A 20851-nucleotide genomic window follows, 5' to 3' on the forward strand; every position below is an offset into this window, starting at 1 on the left:
GGGAGACAAACTCAGGAAAGTCTTTATTTCAGTACTTCTTTGAAAGAATCTTTAAAAATCAACCAGAAACCTTCCAAACATGTATTTATTTACAGGAAAACCCTCTTAGAACACAGGCAGCATGCCCTCCGCAGTTTCAGAGCTGGTGTGGACAGCACACCTCGAAGGGGCTCAGCCTAGCACAGCTGTCAACTGCACGGAGCCCTGACTGGGCACAGAGTGCGAAGTTTTTTTTCCTGCTAAAACGTAGTTCCCCTTTAACTAAAAGAGAAAAAGAACAGAACAGGGAAAAGGGCTCCTCTGAGATGAGGGTCTTCCTCACTCTGCCCTGGTGGCAGACCCAGGTGTGGACATTGTGGGCGCTGGACCTTGTTGGCAGCAGTACATGCAGCTCAGTAACTCCCTGCACACCAAGCCCTACCAAGAGGTGGAGAATGGCAGAGTGGATGTATTTCAGGGGCTCAAGAACAATTTTATCATCTTCTGCATGTGGGCAAGTAAGCACCAAAGCATTGGATTTTTAAACAACCCCAGGCACTTAATGTGGCCCTGACCAAAACACATTACGGGCAACCCAAGGGCCCTGTCCAAGCAGCTGCTCTGGAACCACCTGCTGAACTACAACCACCTGCTGGGGGCGGGGGGCACTGAACAATCTGCAGGAGAGCCTCATGCAGTTCAGCAAGCCCAGGAAGCTAGTCATCACCATCAACCTTGGAGCCCGCTTCATGACAACATCCATGTATGACCCTGGAAAGCCATCATCCCAGGATCAGTCTATGATCAGAGCAGCCAGGGCCAGCCTTTGAACATGTGCTTCCAGACCCATGACCAGATCAGCATGATCAGTGCCTACCCCAGCCTCCTGACCTCCACGAACAGTCCCCATTGCCTCCAACCTGGTCATGCCACCCATGCTGGTGAGGCTTGATGGTGGATGGTCTTTCGATGCCACCTCTCACTACCCCTCCTCCTCCTCACCAAGCACCGGCATTGGACACTTGCTCTGACTTAGGCTCCTCTCTCCCTTGGGTGTTCCTCTCCCTCTCGTGCTGCTCAAAATGATGCTTCAGTTTTAGCAGTGGAAAACAGGTATCCATTTATTTTTACTTTTTTAACCCAGAATAAGATGCTAGTGGAGGAGGCCACCTTCTAGTACTGGGGCAGCCCCATCACTCTGTTGGGCTGGTATGCTTGCTGCCCCTGGTATACATGGAGTATATGGAGTCTTGTGACAGCACCATGCTGCCAAGATAACTGTCCTGTGACAGCTTGGGCTGGGAGAGGTGGGCCTGGCTCACCTGGAAGGGCTGGCTGATGGAGATGCAGCCTGTCCTCAGGGCACCCTGTGAGACAGCTTTGATGGCACATGCCTGGCTGGCCTGGCTGTTGAGGAGATTCCTCTGGCTGGCCCAGAAGGCCCAAAGCTGTTCTTCTAGAATCCCCCATGTCCAGTCTTGCCTTTTGGGGTGCCCCACCTGTGGATGGCCTGTTAGCTTGTCCAAAATACCCCGGTGGCAGCATGGGTGGCATGACCAGGTTGGAGGCAATGGGGACTGTTCGTGGAGGTCAGGAGGCTGGGGTAGGCACTGATCATGCTGATCTGGTCATGGGTCTGGAAGCACATGTTCAAAGGCTGGCCCTGGCTGCTCTGATCATAGACTGATCCTGGGATGATGGCTTTCCAGGGTCATACATGGATGTTGTCATGAAGCGGGTTCCAAGGTTGATGGTGATGACTAGCTTCCTGGGCTTGCTGAACTGCATGAGGCTCTCCTGCAGATTGTTCAGTGACCCCGCCCCCAGCAGGTGGTTGTAGTTTAGCAGGTGGTTCCAGAGCAGCTGCTTGGACAGGGCCCTTGGGTTGCCCATAATGTGCTTTGGTCAGGGCCAAAGTGCCTGGGGTTGTTTAAAAATCCAATGCTTTGGCGCTTACTTGCCCACATGCAGAAGATGATAAAATTATTCTTGAGCCCCTGAAATACATCCACTCTGCCATTCTCCACCTCTTGGTAGGGCTTGGTGTGCAGGGAGTTACTGGGCTGCATGTACTGCGCTGGTAGGAGTGTTGGCCCTCAGAGGACATGATGACAGACATGATGATGGCAATCTGGTCCAGCTTGGCAGCTGTCTTCTTTAGCTTTGTGGTGATCTTTTCTATGTTTGCAGCTTCTGGCCTGTTAGGTAGGAGGTACCTGACCTGACGATCTCCTCCTGGCCCTGGATCACACAGAGCATCTTCACATGACCTGCTGCTGCTCTGACAAGGGTCCTTGCAGAAGATGTTGGACAGGAAGGCGCTGAGTGCAGGGTACCTCTGATCCTGGACCTGGAGGCAGATGATGCAGATGGGAAAGGTGCCCAGCACCACCAGGTACTCAAGGAGTGACTGGGACAGCCCAGCCTTGGCTGCCTTCTTGCATTATCACCATGAGGCCCAGCTGGCAGTGGTCATCCACAAGGATCAGCTGCTTGGCTCTGAGGACACAGGGACCATGCACTCCAGGGCTCAGTGGCCTGGGTCCCTGTGAAACTGCATCTTGGCAAGCTTCGGTCACCCGCATGTACAGCAGATGACATCTGTGTTCACGAGCAGTTCCCTCTCAGGAGTCTGCTTCAGGGCCAAGTACCACTTCTGGTCTGCAGATGACAGCTCCCAGGTCTTGTCCTTCAGCAACTGCAGCTTCTGGAGCTCTGGCATGCTACCTGTGTTCCTGATCTGCTTGTGCAGGGCCAGGATGTGCAATGGGGAGCCGAGGACCCTGGTGCAGAGCTGCATGACTTTCAGCCTGGTCAGTGGATCTTCTTGGTCAGCTGATCCTTGGCTATGTTAGTTGGGGCACAGACTAGCACAGGCCCACTGAGCCAGATGGTAGATGATGGTGGCTGAGGTCACATCTTGCCTGTGCCTAGCGGTCCCTGGATCCAGCTCAGTGGTCTCTGCAGCACCATCCTCAGAAAGTCAACCTGAGAGTGGTGGAGGTCTTGGAACTCTTGTGCTGTGAAGTATTTGGGCAGCTGGCACTTTCTGATCACGCCTAGCAGTTTATGGTAGATGTAGCCCAACATGGAGCTCTCCTCCACAGCAGATGTTTTCAATACTCTGCATTCTGTCTAATGAGGCTGACTCCCACATGAAATCCACCTGGAAGTTATGAGTTACCTCCAAGGTGCACCCACAACTACTCTGCAGCTCAATGGCGATCTCATTGCCATAATTATCAGGAGCCTTGATGACGTGGCCGATCCCTTTCCACAGGGGCACCAGGTCCCCTTTGTACCACAGGCAAATCTTGTTCACCTGCATGAGCTGCATGTCTCCTAACCAAATTATTACTAAAGCCTGATTATCAGAGTCAGTCTTGGGCAAAGTGAAGTAGGCAATTCTCTTCTTGTTAAGGTCCAGGTGCCACCTGACAGTGATGTTACCTTGACTCTGGGACTCTTTCAGTTTCTTAGAGTAGTTGGTCTCCAGCTTGACCAGAGGGCCAAATATGTTCTGGTACTGGTAAGAGTCCTCCTACCTGGGGATGATATGCTGGGGCCCTGCCTCCACCCCTGGCTTCTCCAGGTCCTCCAAGGTGGTGGAAGGATTTTCCTTGCATAGCTGGCTCATCTACTCCGTGGTGATCCGTGAGCCCACAGCTGTTCCTGCTCAGAAGGGATTGTGATCAGCCAGGATAGGAAGTAGTGGTCCTGGATCCGGGGTTTCCACTGTGAACTCTCTCGGCTGATTTTCTTGAGGCTGCTCTGAGCGGCTTAGGGCTGGCTGCACAGTTGCCCCATGACCCAGGTGGCTTTGGTAAGAATGAAGCCAAGGAGGAAGGCCTTGCTGCTGATATAGTCATAACACTCCAGAACCGTCTCCCCCGGGGCCCACCCTTGTGCAGAGTCATCTCTTTGCATTTTGCCCTCAGAGGTGACTTAGAATGTGGCTGCCAGAAGCATTTCCATGATCTACTGAACCACTCTTGCTGGTATCACAGTAAACCATGCAGTCGGGATGGGGTATTCCAGTAGCTGCAGGCATGTATGAGACATCCTTCCTGTAAAAAGTATTCTCTTCATCTTCTTTGAAGTTCAACTTAGCCAACTGGCTGGTCTTGCCCACGTTCTCATTCTCGCCTGGTTCTGCAGGATGCGCACGGGTCAGCCCACCTGCGAGTCCACCTGTCCGGCTGCAGCTTCCACACGGAGCCGGCCTCTAGTGCTGCCACCTTGGGAGGCGCGTCTGCGTCTGGCTGGGGAAGGCGATCTCGGTGCATTCGAACTCCGAGCTCTGCGTGTGGAAGCCTGGGAGGCGGCTTTCTGCGCATCCAGGAAAGTGCGCATGTGCGGGCTGGGTGGAAACGCCTCCAAGCTCAAGCTGCTGCCTTTGCGCTGCGCGGAGCCCTCAGCCAAGCCGAGGTCTAGGCCGCTGCGCGGCTGGGCAGTATCCAAAGGGTCGCAACCGCGCGAGCTGCGCGCCCAGAGCTGCCCTTGCTGCCCTCGGAGCCACCCGCAGCTCACAGTGACTGCAGGAACCGCCGTCACCACGGCCTGTTGTAGGTACGTTGCTTTAATTTTACCTATTCTGTCGGATGTGAGGTGGTCTCCGTTGCATCCTGGATTTCTGATATTATTTTTGGTTTTAGGAGTTCCATTTTATTCTTTGGATATAAATTCTAGTTTTCTAGCTGATTTCTCTCTGTCTTGTCATCCATTTTACAGTCATTTAAAATATTTTAATGAAAACCAGTATCTGGATCACCTGTGCATCAGTTTCTATTGCCTCCCCCATCCCCCACCCCCCACCCGCTTATTTTTTATTTTGTATACCTGGTAAAGTTTTTATTGAATTACTAAAATTATGTGTAAAAATTATAGGGATTCTTGAAATGTTATCTTTCTCTAAAGGGGATTTCTTTAGCTTCTGGCAGTCAATTAGAGTCGGCGTGGATTACTTTAATTCAAACGGGCTGAGCTGATTCACAGCTGCGTTCAAGTCTGTAAGGCTGGTCTATTTCTGGCTTAACCTCAGCATAGACTCTAGCCCTTCTGGTGTCCAACTGAATACTTGGGGTTTTTATCAGAACCCCATCCTTTCGGTGGTTCTTTAATCCCATTTAAAAAATCTTCCCAGAACCATGAAACTGACAAAAATCCTGCATAGTTTCTCGAACTCATAGCAGCTACTTTCTGCGCCGCTTCTGTACTTCTCAGCCTATACTACTTACAAACTGGCAAGTGCCTCAAGAGGAAAAAAGGCTCAGACTGTTGGGCTCAGTTCTTTGAACTCTTCTCTCTATAATCTTGGCATCTTAGGTTCTGGCTGTCTTGATGCCCTTGAACTCTAATTTTAGTCGTTTTAGGCTCATGACATTGCTGAAGTTCTTTAAAAGACTCTTGACTGTTTAAAGCACAAACAGTAATAATGGGTATGGGGTTTATAGAATATGTTGAATTAAAACATATGGCTAATATACAAGGAATTGAGTGGGGATTAAGTGAAATTATGCCGTTATATAGTTATTGTATTGTTCTTTAATATCTTATGAATTGAGACTGTGGTAAGTTAAGTGTGTGTATTACTATCTATAGGGTAACCATTACAACACATAATAGCGGATGTACACAAAGAAGTATTGCTAAAAAAAAATCCATAAAATAGATAAAATTGGATAAAAATTATTCTGTAAGCACAAAAGACAATAGAAAGAAATGAACAATAGAACACATAACAGATGGGACAAATAGAAAACAAATACCAAGGTAGTAGAATTAAACTGATCTGAACAAAACCGTAATTCCATTCAATGTAAATGGACTAAATGCTCCATTAGAGAGAAGGAAATTACAAGACTGGATAAAAAGCAAGACCTATCTACATTTTGTTTACAGGATATGTTTTATAATATCTAAAAACACAAATAAGTTCAGTTTGAGGAGTGGGAAAAGATATATAAAGTGAGTAAATCTATGACACAGAAATTCCATTTCTAGGTATTAAGCCAAGAGAAATGAAAACATATGTCTATGAAAATGTGTATAAGAGAATATTCATAGCAGGCTTTATACAAAGTAATAGCCAAAATTTGAAAACAGTCCAAGAGGCCCATCAATACGAAAATGGGTAAAGAAATTGTAGTATATTTATACAATGGAATACTTAACAGTTAAAAAGAATGAACTTTTGATTGATGAAACAACATAGATAAATCTTAAAAATAGTATCTGAGTGAATGAATCTAGATGCAAAAGAGTACTTATATGTGACTGCATTTTATATAAGTTCCAAGAACAGGCAATTCTATACCATGTTAGTAGAAATGAGAAACTGGTTACCTCAAGGGGAAAGCAGACTAACTGGAAAGGGGGAATGAGGGAAATTTTGGGAGTGATGGAAATGTTCTATATATTAATTTCAGTGGTTGTTACCCAGTCATTGTCAAAATCTTTGAACTGTACTATTAAGATATATGCATTTTATTTTTTGTGATTTATACCTCAACAAAAAGTATAAAGTGAAGCATCACTTAGAAACAAATCTGGACTAAGACATTATTTTGTTCGTTTCTTAATAACAGAAGACAGTAGGTACATACAACTTGTAAAAAAAATAATAAGGAAAATTATGTTTCCAAAAATAGAGCTGGGTTTTTTGCCATCTTATTTTAGTGGATCAGTTAGTAACATATAGCCAAATATGAGGCTGAAGCCCTTGAACAATACAGTAGATCAATGAATTCCTTCTTCCAATGATATGGTTCTCACAGAACTCTTGAATTTAGGTCCAGTGCATATGTCATAATACGTGTCCAAAATACTGAATAAACAGGGGAAGGAAAGGGTTTGGATTTAAAGCATACAGTGTTTGTGCTTTGAGCTGTACGTTGAAAGTAAATAAAACATTAAATAAGGAAGTCTACTTCCTTATTTAAATGACACATACAATTGTTTTATAATTTGAACCGAAAGAAGATTTAACTAGAGCCTTCTAGTCAAAAAGAATTTAAGACAATATTATAAATATTTTCAAAGCTTTAAGGTAAAGTTGGATATAATGTATGAACAGATAGAGGTTCATAGTAGAAAAATGGAAACTAAAAAGGGGTCAAATGGAAATTTGAGAAGTGAGATGAAATGAGGTCATAACAACAGACTGGACAATGAGAAAAGATCAGTGAACTTGCAAATCAATAGAAATAAACCAAACAAAAGCCCAGAGTGAAAAAAATAAAAAGAGCAGTATTGACCTCTTTATTGTAGGACAACATTGGTATTGAACACACGTGGAATTGGATTCATGGGATGGAAGAAAAATTGCACTAGAGAAAAATATTTGGAGGAAAAATGGTGAAACCTTTTCTAAGTTAAAACACATTATGAAAGCTTAATTACTTATTGAATATGTAAGCTCTGTGTGACTTGCAAAGTAAATTTTTCTTATCCAGCAAACTGATATGCCATTTGAGTTATGATTTTTAAGCTTTACTGACATATAGTTGAAAAAAATCAACTACACATATTTAAAGTGTACAAGTTGGTAAGTTTTGACATATGAATATACCTCCCACATTTACTTATGCTCATTTGTAATTCCTCTAGCTTATCCTCTCCCTGGTCCCCAGACAACCAGTGCTCTGAGTTCTGTCAGGAAGGGTTAGTTGGATTTTTTTGGAATTTTATATAAATGGAATGATGCATTATATACTACTTTTGTGTATGGTTTTTCTTTCACCCAGCTTAGTGATTTGGAGGTTCATCCATGTTGTATCTATAATTAGTTCATTCTTTTTTATTGCTAAGTAGTCATATAATTCTATTCAATGAATTTTTCTATTGATTCAAAATCAAATCTTTATTAAGTCTCCATTGCATCAGAAGTCTTTCCCACTCTTCATTTCTTTTTTTTTTTTTTAACATCTTCATTGGAGTATAATTGCTTTACAATGGTGTGTTAGTTTCTGCTTTATAACAAAGTGAAGCAGTTATACATATACATATGTTCCCATATCTCTTAACTCTTGCGTCTCCCTCCCTCCCACCCTCCCTATCCCAACCCTCTAGGTGGTCACAAACCACCTAGCTGATCTCCCTGTGCTATGCGGCCTCTTCCCACTAGCTATCTATTTTACGTTTGTTAGTGTATATATGTCCATGCCACTCCCTCACTTTGTCACAGCTTACCCTTTCCCCTCCCCATATCCTCAAGTCCATGCTCTAGTAGGTCTGTGTCTTTATTGCCGTCTTACCCCTAGGATCTTAATGACCTTTTTAATTTTTTTCCCTTAGATTCCATATATATGTGTTAGCATACAGTATTTGTTTTTCTCTTTCTGACTTACTTCACTCTGTATGACAGACTCTAGGTCCATCCACCTCACTACAAATAACTCAATTTCGTTTCTTTTTATGGCTGAGTAATATTCCATTGTATATGTGTGCCACATCTTCTTTATCCATTCATCTGTTGATGGACACTTAGGTTGCTTCCATGTCCTGGCTATTGTCAATAGAGCTGCAATGAACATTTTGGTACATGACTCTTTTTGAATTATGGTTTTCTCAGGGTATATGCCCAGTAGTGGGATTGCTGGGTCATATGGTAGTTCTATTTTTAGTTTCTTAAGGAACCTCCATACCGTTCTCCATAGTGGCTGTACCAATTCACATTCCCACCAGCAGTGCAAGAGGGTTCCCTTTTCTCCACACCCTCTCCAGCATTTATTGTTTCTAGATTTTTTGATGATGGCCATTCTGACTGGTGTGAGATGATATCTCATTGTAGTTTTGATTTGCATTTCTCTAATGATTAATGATGTTGAGCATTCTTTCATGTGTTTGTTGGCAATCTGTATATCTTCTTTGGAGAAATGTCTATTTATGTCTTCTGCCCATTTTTGGATTGGGTTATTGTTTTTATGTTATTGAGCTGCTTGTAAATTTTGGAGATTAATCCTTTGTCAGTTCCTTCATTTGCAAATATTTTCTCCCATTCTGAGGGTTGTCTTTTCGTCTTGTTTATGGTTTCCTTTGCTGTGCAAAAGCTTTTAAGTTTCATTAGGTCCCACTTGTTTATTTTTGTTTTTATTTCTATTTCTCTAGGAGGTGGGTCAAAAAGGATCTTGTTGTGATTTATGTCATAGAGTGTTCTGCCTATGTTTTCCTCTAAGAGTTTGATAGTGTCTGACCTTACATTTAGGTCTTTAATCCATTTTGAGTTTATTTTTGTAGCTTAGCTGGTAGAGCGGAGGACTGTAGGTGTTTGATTATCAACGAATTTTTAAAACTGGTAATACTAAGCTATGGTGATGATTGCCTCAAGCAGAAGGTGAAGAGATTGATTGGGAAAGGCCTAGAAGGAAGTTTCTGTAGTATGGGTGCTGTTTATAGGGTGTACACATATGTTAAAACCCATTGGACTATATTCTTAAGATGTGTATTTCACTGATTGTAATTTATACCTCATGAAAAGAAAAGAGAAGGCACTGTATGAAAAATAACCAGGTATACTGCCCAATTGCCATCCTAGTTGATTGATATTATCATGTGTTTAGGTCAGTTATCTATTTTTAATGTTTTTGGTTATCCACAATGTCTATCTTTAGATTTTTTTTAAAGCATTTTCCTGTGATTTAACTCTTTTGTGAATGCTAATTTAAGAAAAGTGTACTTTATGATAGCTTTTATCAGAACACTTTTACTCCCCCCAAGTTGCCTTTATGGAAATAAAATTTATGCCCCAAATTGACTATACCTATGGTAATTCCCAGTATACTAGAATGGAATTGCTAATGTTAAAGCCTCATTTTTATAATTTTTTCTTTATCAATAAAATATGATAAAATACCATGCGTCCCTTATATCAGATAGACTTAAATTCTGTCATAAAAATTGAGATGTAGGGGCTTCCCTGGTGGTGCAGTGGTTAAGAATCTGCCTGCCAGTGCAGGGGCCACAGTTTCAAGCCCTGTTCTGGGAAGATCCCACATGCCATGGAGCAACTAAGCCCATGTGCCACAACTACTGAGCGTGTGCTCTAGAGCCCCTGAGCCACAACTACTGAAGCTTGCATGCCATAACTACTGAAGCCCACGCACCTAGAGCCCGTGCTCCGCAACGAGAAGCCACCGCAATGAGAAGCCCGCACACACAGCAACAAAGACCCAACGCAGTCAAAAGTAAACATAAATAAATAATTTTTAAAAATTGAGATGTTATTCAAACTAACTTGTAAATCAGATAATCTCAATTAAATAGCATATTTTTATTGAATGACAAATGATTGAAATCTAAGCATTCATTTATTCATTTAAACATTTATTAGCTACTTACTGTAAGAGTAGATGTACAGTTTTATGTGCTTTACCTACCGTAGGATATCTTTGGTCTTCTCAATATTAAATATTAGCTTCTATAGAAAAGTGATCACACTTTTTATATGGTCTGGTATATATAGCTCAATATTAAACTGTATATAATTAAGCTATATTCAGTATTAGAGTATTATTGAGTATACACAATATTGAGTATAGAATACCCAATATTACACTCAATATTATACTCTATATTAAGCTATATGTAACCTAAGTAAAGGGTGTTCTGTTTATCAGAGCCTCCTGGTGCCTGGACCACCTCTTGTAAACAGTCTTTTCTGTTCCATCTTCAGTTTTGTTTAAATGCCATTCATTATGGCAGAGCAAAAATGTATACTTTAGTGTCCAAATGTCTTTGAAAAATAATTGCTCATCCAGATAAATCTGTAGTGCCCCAGCTTGAGTTTTGCTTCTATAGGGTTTGGATTATTATGACTTTCCAATTAGAACCTCAGTACTATAATTACCATTTAATTATAATTTATCTCAGTACTTACTCTTCTTACCTCAATATCCCATCATCTGATGCTCTGATGGCAGCCAAAATGGGACCAGGAGCCTCAGTGCTGAGCTATTCTTGTGCTATGAGAACTCTAACATTACTCTCCTGAATGGAAGGAGCTCTCCAGAGGTTTCTGTTTGTCCCTAAAAAAGATTCAAACTACTTGGCTTATCAGGCCTTCTGAAGAGTGGCCTCTTTTGGTACCCTGACCTTGCTTCTGCCTCTCTCCCCCTTTGCTCATCACTCCAGTTGCTCAGGCCTTCCCTCTGACCCCAGTGACTGACAAACTCATTCCTGTGCTTGGGTACTTAGAACATTCTTCCTTAGATCTTCACAAGACTGGTTCTTTCTTTCCTTTTCTTTTTGTTTTTAAATCAAAGTATAGTTGACTTATTATTTTAGCTTCAGGTGTACAGCATAGTGATTTGATATTTTTATATATTATCTGTATGTCTTCTTTGGAAAAATGTCTGTTCAGGTCTCCTTCCCATTTTTAATTGGATTTTTTTTTGATATTGAGTTGTATGAGTTCTTTATTTTGATTATTAGTCCCTTATTACATATATCATTTACAAATATTTTCTCCCATTCAGTAGGTTGTATTTTCCTTTTGTTGATGGTTTTCTTCACTGTGCAAAAGCTCTTAAGTTTGATTAGGTCCCATTTATTTATTTTTGCTTTTGTTTCCCTTGCCTGAGGAGATAGATCCAAAAGTATATAGCTAAGACCTATGCCAAAGAGTGTACTGCCTATGCTTTCTTCTAGGAGTTTTATACATTTAGGTCTTTAGTCCATTTTGAGTTTACTTTTGTATATGGTTTGAAAAAATGTTATAATTTTATTTTATTTTATTTTATTTTATTATTATTTTTTTTTGCAGCGCGCGGGCCTCTCACTGCTGTGGCCTCTCCCGTTGCGGAGCACAGGCTCCGGACACGCAGGCTCAGCAGCCATGGCTCACGGGCCCAGCCGCTCCGCGGCATGTGGGATCCTCCCAGACCAGGGCACGAACCCGCATCCCCTGCATCGGCAGGCGGACTCTCAACCACTGCGCTACCAGGGAAGCCCAATTTTATTATTTTACATGTAGTTGTCCAGTTTTCCGAACACCACTTATTAAAGAGACTGTCTTTTCCCCGTTGTATATTCTTACCTCCTTCATCTTAGATTAATTGACCATATGTGCATCGGTTTATTTCTGGTCTCTTTATGTTTTTCCATTGGTCTATATGTCTTTTTTTGTGCCAGTACAATGCTCTTTTTTTTTTTTTTTTGCGGTATGCAGGCCTCTCACTGTTGTGGCCTCTCCTGTTGCGGAGCACAGGCTCCGGACGCGCAGGCTCAGCGGCCATGGCTCACGGTCCTAGCCGCTCCGCGGCATGTGGGATCCTCCCGGAACGGGACACGAACCCATGTCCCCTGCATCGGCAGGCGGACTCTCAACCACTGCGCCACCAGGGAAGCCCAATTTTATTATTTTACATGTAGTTGTCCAGTTTTCCGAACACCACTTATTAAAGAGACTGTCTTTTCCCCGTTGTATATTCTTGCCTCCTTCATCGTAGATTAATTGACCATATGTGCATGGGTTTATTTCTGGTCTTTATGTTTTTCCATTGGTCTATATGTCTTTTTTTGTGCCAGTACAATGCTCTTTTGATTGCTGTAGCTTTGTAGTATTGTCTGAAGTCAGGGAGCATAATACCTCAAGCTTTGTTCTTTTTACTCAAGATTGCTTTGGCCATTTGGGGCTTTTGTGGTTCCATACAAATTTTAGGATTATTTTTTCTAGTTCTGTGGAAAATGTCATGAGTATTTTGATAGAGATTACATTAAATCTGTAGATTACTTTGGGTAGTGTGGACATTTTAACAATATTAATACTTCCAATTGATGAACATGGGATATCTTTACATTTATGTGAATCATCTTCAGTATTCTTCATCAGTATGTTACAGTTTTAAGTGTATGCATCTTTCACTGCCTTGGTTAAATTTACTCTTAGGTGTCTTATTATTATTATTTTTTTTGACTGCGTTGGGTCTTAGTTGTGGCACACGGGGTCTTCGTTGAGGCATGCAGGATCTTTCTACAGTACACGGTCTCTTCGTTGAGGCGCTTGGGCTTCCTTCTAGTTGCAGTGCTTGGGCTTCTCTCTAGTTGTGGCACGCGGGTTTTCTCTCTCTAGTTGTGGCACATGGGCTCCAGTATGCGTGGGCTGCATGGAAAACAGCTCAGTAGTTCCTCAAAACTTAAACATGGAGTTACTCTACGACCCTACAATACTCTTACGTATATGCCGAAGAGAATTGAAAACATAAGTTTACATAAAAAGTTGTACAGTAATGATCATAACAGCATTATTAATAACAGCTAAAAAGGGGAGACAACCCAGTGTCTCTCAGTGGATGGGCAGATAAACAAAAAGTGGGATAGCTGTACAATGGAACATTATTCAGTCATAAAAAGGAATGAAGTACTGATACATGCTACCGTGTGGATGAATCTTGAAAACATTGTGCTAAGTGATAGAAGTCAGTCCCCGAAGACCACATAGTGTATGATTCCATTTATTCGAAAATATCCAGAATAGGCAGATTCACAGAGATTCACAGTCATTATTGTTTGCTAGCGACCGGGGGTGAGGGAAGAATGAGGAGTGACTGCTCATGGGTACGAGATTTCTTTTTGGAGTCATGGAAGTGTTCCACCATTAGATGGTGGGGTGGTGGCACCACTCTATGAATATGCCACTGAATTACACACGTCAAAAGGTACATTGTATGGTATGTGAATCATATCCCAATAGGTATGTACAATATTTAAATTGCCTTGTGTGGTTACTGGCTACACTGTTGGACAGCACAGTTAGACTGCTGGGTTGAGTCAGCTGGTTGTAACTCCCCATCTCCCATGGATCCTACCTTCAGTAGCTGATGTCTTTGGATATGAATGCTACACTATATTCCATGGCTCCCAGCACCAGGCACCTCCATGTCTGCTGAGGTTTACACAGGCTCTCTTCAGTATCTAAGCCAGTTGTGCTCACTGGTTTAGGAACAAGCTGGGTTTTAGGAAACAGCTGTATATTCCTAGGGCTCTCTTCCATAATAGCTAGGAACTGAGAGACTATGGCATGTGGACACTTTACTTAACAGACAGCGGAAGTCTCCAGAGTGATTAGACCCTGCATTGGAACTTATCTGAATGCTAAAACTTGACAGTAAGAAAAATGACTCTTGATATTGCTGTTTCAGAAGGGCTAGTTGAGTTGAAAGACAGGTTGTTTCCTTGGTGAGAATCCCTAGTCCAGTGGCATCAAAGAATTTTTAGCCACTGAGCACACTTCCTCATCTATTGATACTTTTTCTTGTTTCACCGAGCACTAGCCTAGGTATGTATAGCAGAGGATACCCTGTTCCAGGGTATGGCTTAGCTATGTGGCTCTGGGCTAGGTACTGAACCTCTCTGTACCTTTTATTTTGTAAAATGGGAATAAGAACCTGTCTTCATGAATTGTTACAAAAAGTCACTCTCTGACTACCCAGTGTCCATAGGTCAGTCACTGCATGGGAACAGAGTGAGCACAGAACTCCATTCTTACTGAATCCTCAATACTTCCCTTGTTCTGCTGGTGTTTGGTGGTGCTTGGTTGGGCTGTGTCCTGGGAATAGAGTAAGTTGGCAACAGCGAATTTCAGCTGGATGTGCAGGGGGGCTGGGACTGCTTATTCCTTTGTCTGATGTCTCTACTTCTAGAGTACAAAAGTATCAAAATCCCTGTCAGGGAAGATTTTAACAAGTAATTTCAGCCAGTCTACTTACCCCTGGCAATGTGGCCTGGGCTGGCTTTTTTAAGTGGGCTACAGAAGACCCTCCATCTGCCTGTACACCTTGAATTCTTTCATGTCTGTCTGTCCAGCTCTCCACCAAGCATTAAGAGAGTTCACTAGGATGTGAGGAGGAGGAGACTGCACCTTTCTGGGGCATGGTTGTCAAGTGCAGGCTCTGACCTCCCCATCCCTTCTCCACGTAGCCCCCAAAGGATGAGCTTTCTAAAGCAGTACTCTGAGTGTGTCATGTTCCTCCACAAACCATTTCAGTGCCCGAGAAATTCCCTGTTCACATCTTTAACCACAACTGTCACCTCTCCCATGTCAAAGTGTATGCTCCAGCCACACTGACTTCTTACAGCTTCCCCAAATATGCCTTGTTTTCTCTATCTTTTCCATTAGAGACACATGCAGCACAACTCCCCATCTCTTCCTCTAGTTAAGGTCCTGTTCTCCTTCAGAGCTCAGTTTCTTCTTCATTTCCTCCAGAAAAGTTTCCAAACCAGGGCTGTGTACCCCTCTGTGGGGTTCCCACAGGCTCTTGAAATTCTCTTATGTAGCAATTATCACAGTATATCATGAGTGCCTATTTACTTTCATGAAGTGTTTTTTGAATGAATGAATCAATCCATGGATGACTCATAACTAGGGGCCTAAGACGTAAACCCAGATTCCTTCACATTTTGGGTTGGAAAAAATTGCCAGGTAAAATGAACCACTCCCACGAATGAAATTACTACTCACTGCATGACCACAGGCACACTGCTTCCCTTTCTGAGCTTCTAGCCTAGGCAGCTAGGGCACCGAAACTGCATTTTCTCTTCCTGCCTTCTGTTGGATGACACACTACCATGGGTCATCAACATGGGCTTCCAGAAAGCACCCTTTTTTTTCCTCCAAAGCCTTTGTCCATTACACTGCTACCCAGAAGCCCCATCCTTCTTTGTAGACCAATCTTTTTTGGCCATGAACCTTGTCTTCACCCCATGTCATGCTTGTAACATGCACGTCCACCATCTAGTCGGTGGCACCTAGCCAATAGGATGGACATTCAAGAGCCTTGTCTAGAAACACTTGCTTTACCACATTGGGGTCCAGATTGAAAGAGAATAGTGCCTTGATGGTGACCAACATGGAGCCCAAACTAAGTACAGAGATCATGGAAACTCAGCCAGCACCATCTCCTGAGTTCCTGCCTTACAGAGCCAAAGACCTAGGGGAAGGTAGTGAGGAATTACGTGGTTGCTTCTCCTTGCAGGTTAGAGAAGAGACTCTGACAAAAAAGGGAAGGCTTCTGGGAGTTGGGAATAGAAGCAGGAACCTGGATGTATTTTCACCATTATCATCCTGGTATGTACAAGAAACTCAGTGATTACTTTTTAAAAAACTTTACTGAAGTATAGTTGATTTACAATGTTGTGTTAATTTCTGCTGTACAGCAAAGTGATTCAGTTATACATATATGTACGTTCTTTTCCATTGTGGTTTATCAGAGGATATTGAATATATTTCCCTGTGCTATACAGTAGGACCTTGTTGTTTATCCCTTCTATATATACCAGTTTGCATCTGCTAATCCCAAACTCCCAATCCAACCTTCTCCCACTTTCCTCCCCCTTGGCAATCATGTTTGTTCTCTATGTCTGTGAGTCTGTTTCCATTTTATAGAGAAGTTTGTGTCATATTTTAGATTTCACGTATAAATGATATCATATGGTATTTGTCTTTCTCTTTCTGACTTCCTTCACTTAGTATGATAATCCCTAGGTCTGTCCATGTTGCTGCAAATGGCATTATTTCATTCTTTTCTATGGCTGTGTAGTATTCCATTGTATATATGTACCACATCTTTATCCTTTCATCTGTCAGTGGACATTTAGCTTGTTTCCATGTCCTAGCTATTGTAAATAGTGCTGCTATGAACATTGGGGTGCATGTGTCTTTTTTAATTATAGTATTGTCTGGGTATATGCCCAGGAGTGGGATTGCTGGATCATATGGCGACTCTAGTTTTAGTTTTTTGAGGAACCTCCATGCTGTTTTCCATAGCAGCTGCTCTGACTTACATTCCCACCAACAGTGTAGGAGGGTTCCCTTTTCTCCACACCCTCTCCAGCATTTGTTATTTGTAGACTTTTTAATGATGGCCATTCTGACGATGTCAATGACTTCTGATTCAAGGATGTGCCACGGAAGGGAGCTCAGAGCCACAAGCCACCAGCTCAGCCATGCTTCCAATCTCCTTAATTTAGGCTAAGTCGGTGACAAGCCTGGAGCAAAATATGTCCGTTTTGTAGCTGACTGCCTTTGTAGACTTTAATGACCTAGAATAAAATGTAAGGAGAGTGGATGACATAGTAGTGCCTTGGAGCTGGAGGGGGCCACTGAAGCCAGTGAAAGAATATAGTCATGGAGCATGAGAGACCAGAGTTCAAATCCTGGCTCTGCCCTTAACTCACTGCGTGACCATAGGCACACTGCTTCCCTTCCTGAGCTTCTAGCCTAGGCAGCTAGGGCACTGAAACTGGAGTCTGAGAGAACTCTGAACATGTAGGTAAAGTGAAGAGTTGAAACAATCATTTAATAGAGGTAAGTCACATGGAGAAATGAGAGGGGTACCCAGGGCAAGGAAAGATGGAATGATTCCCTTTTTTCCACACCTCTCCAGCATTTAAAAAATTTTTTAAATTTTATATTGGGGAATTGTTGATTAACAATGTTGTTAGTTTCAGGTGTACAGCAAATGATTCAGTTATACATATACATGTATCTATTCTTTTTCAAATTCTTTCATACCCTCTCCAGCATTGGTTATTTGTAGACTTCTTAATTATGGCCATTCTGACCAGTGTGAGGTGGTACCTCATTGTAGTTTTGATTCGCATTTCTCTAATAATTAGTGATGATCACATGGCAACTCTATTTTTAGTTTTTTGAGGAACATCCATACCATTTTCTGTAGTGGCTGCACCAGTTTACATTCCCACCAGTTTACATTCTTGTCTTAGATGTCCTTCATGTTGACTGAAAAAAAAATGCACAACATATGAGCTGTGAGTTGAGTTTTTTCAGGGTGTTACTGAGGACTGTGGCCCATGAGACAGCCTCTCAGATAGCTCTGAGGAACTGCTCTGAAGAGGTAGGGGAGGAGCCAGGATATATATATATGAATTTTGGCTAGGGGATGCCTGCAGTCAAGATCTTGGTGAAAAGTTACTGCTAGTCATTACAGGGTTTCCTGGGAATGCAAAGTTTGGTCCACGAACTAGAACATAATAGGTATGCAACAAAATTTATTTTTGCTTTTGTTTCCCTTGCCTGAGGGGACAGATCCAAAAAGATATTGCTAAGACCTTTGTCAAAGAGCGTACTGCCTATGTTTTCTTCTAGGATTTTTGTGGTTTCAGCTCTTACATTTAGGTCTTTAATCCATTTCGAATTTGTTTTTTGTATATGGTACGAGAAAATTTCTAAGTTCATTCTTTTACATGTAACTGTCCAGTTTTCCCAATACCACTTAATAAAGAGACTGTCTTTTCCCCATTGTATTTTCTTGCTTCCTTTGTCATAGATTATTTACGGTATGTACATGTGTTTATTTCTGGGCTCTCTATTCTGTTCCATTGGTTTATGTGTCTGTTTTGTGCCAGGACCATACTATTTTGCTTACTGTAGCTTCATAGTATAATCTGAAGTCGGGAAGCATAATACCTCTGGCTTTGTTCTTTTTTTCTCAAAATTTCTCTGGCTATTTAGGGTTTTTGTGGTTCCATACAAATTTTAGGATCATTTGTTCTAGTTCTGTGAAAAATGTCTTGGCTATTTTGATAGAAATTGCATTAAATCTGTAGATTGCTTTGGGCACTATGAACATTTTAACAATATTAATCCTTCCAATCGGTGAACATAGGATATTTTTCCATATATTTGTATTGTCTTCAGTTTCCTTCATCAGTGTCCTAGAGTTGTCAGAGTACATGTCTTTCACTTCTTTGGCTAAATTTATTCCTTTTTGGTGTGATTATAAATGAGAACTTTTTTGTGATTTCTCTTTCTGATAGTTCATTATTAGTGTATGGAAATGCATCATATTTCTGTATATTAATCTTGTATCTTTCAAATTTTCTGAATCCAGTAGTAGTACTTTATTTAACTTATTAATTTATTTGATAATAAGTTTATAAAATTTAATAAATTAAAAATTAAATATAAAAATTATTTATTTAATAAATTAATAAATTTATATTTAATAATATTTATTTATTCAGTAAAGTACTATTACTTTATTAGTACTAACAGTTTTTTTGTGGCATGTTTAGGGTTTTCTACATATAGTATCATGTCATCTGCAAATAGTGACAGTTTTACTTCTTCTCTTCCAATTTAGATGCCTTTTGTTTTTTTTCTTGTCTGACTGTCACAGCTAGGACTTCCAATACTATGTTAAATAGAAATGGTGAGAATGGGCATTCTTGCTTTGTTCCTGATCTTAGAGAAAAAGCTTTTAGCTTTTCACCATTGAGTATGATGTTAACTGTTGCTTTTTCATAAATAGCCTTTATTGTGTTGAGATATGTTCTGTTCATACCAACTTTGTTGAGAGTTTTTATCATGAATGGAAGTTGAATTTTGTCAAATGACCTCTGTGTCTGTTGAGATGATCATGTGATTTTAGTCCTTCATTTTGTTAATGTGGTGTATCACATTGATAGATTAGTGAATATTGAACCATCCTTGCATCCCTGGAATAAATCCAACTTGATCATGGTGTGTGATCCTTTTTATGTATTATTGAATTTGGTTTGCTAATATCTTGTTGAGGATTTTTGCATCTATATTCATCAGAGATATTGGCTTGAAATTTTCTTTTTTTGTAATGTCTTTGTCTGATTTTGATGAGACCTTCCCTGAAATCCCCATATATGGCTCTTCTTCCTACACACAATCAGCATGTTTTTCTTATCTAACTCGTAGTTCTGATCTAAATTATGTGTTAGTTTACTTGTACATTTTCTGTCTCCCTCTGTGTATTAGAGTAGAAGCAGGCTGTGCATTGCACAGTTCAGGTGGCCTTGTTGCATTGTGGTCTCTGTGAATGGTGCCTCTGGAGAAGGGCAGTGTAAGCCTGCATAGCCTCACACATTTGCCCTCCATAACAGATAGAGCTTTTGGTAAACACTATTATTCCTAGTCCCCAAAACGGTGCCTGGCATACAGCGAGTGCTCCAAAAATATTTGTTGAAAAAAATAACTCTTTAATATAATTGTTTTAAGAGGCTAAGGAAGCTAGTGAATTTTATTTTAGCCATAATCCTTTCCATTTCTATTGCTTTGATGATTTCTTGGAATTAGAACACAACCCTACATTGAAAACACAATGGAAATTTCTAATATAAGTTACAAAGAAAAAAATCAATCATTTAACTAAATTGCTTAAGAAAGAAATTGCTTAAGAATGATGTGCTCTTGTTACTGATGTTTTAGTTTAGTATTAATGATTACAGTCAGAATGTATTTATTTTTGCCATTAACATTTGGATCTGTTCTTGTGTATTAATCATAAATAACTAATGTGCTACCAGTATGGGATATTACCCATCTTTATAAATCTTTTGGGATAAGACCACTTTGCTAGGTGGATTAGATTTCATAATAATTTATATGAGTCTTTGAACTGAAAAATATTTCTCCTTGTCAAACACTAATATGTTGATGAAAAGTAATACCACATTTTATTTAAAAGGAAGTTGAACCTTTCTTCCAAAGTTTCAAGCAAACAAAATAATATAGGTAAATGAAGAAAATCTAGATCTGCAAACAATTTTAAAAGACCAACATTATGAAATTTAAGATATGTTCTCTATCATGTAGTATATATTTATTCAGTTTTAACATAAAGATCCTGCATAAAATCATTTCATTTTCAATTTTCTAAATGCTACAGGGTTAAATTTTTTTTTTTTATTCTGACCCATCTTTGGATTCAGGGATGAATAGACATGAGTGTTTTGGTCAAATTAGTTTAACTTGCCCTATCTGATTAGTAGTTGATTCTGTGTATGTACATTTTGTTCCCTGGAATTGATAAGAACCACACACACACACAAAAAGCCAACCCCTTTGCCTTCCAAACCCATCTACAAAATACAAATGCTGCAG

General features: G+C 40.9%; 1 pseudogene across 1 annotated transcript; it reads right to left on the reverse strand.

Moving 5' to 3' along the window:
* Positions 1-1172: 1172 nt before the first annotated feature.
* Positions 1173-4332, reverse strand: LOC307051243 (regulator of nonsense transcripts 1-like; annotated as a pseudogene). The gene is made up of 2 exons: positions 4218-4332; positions 1173-4131 (listed from the first exon to the last, which is right to left on the reverse strand). The product of its transcript is annotated as a regulator of nonsense transcripts 1-like (transcript).
* Positions 4333-20851: the final 16519 nt, after the last annotated feature.

This window comes from Hyperoodon ampullatus (genome assembly GCF_949752795.1).
Source record: "Hyperoodon ampullatus genome assembly, chromosome: 4".
Lineage (NCBI taxonomy): Eukaryota > Metazoa > Chordata > Mammalia > Artiodactyla > Ziphiidae > Hyperoodon > Hyperoodon ampullatus.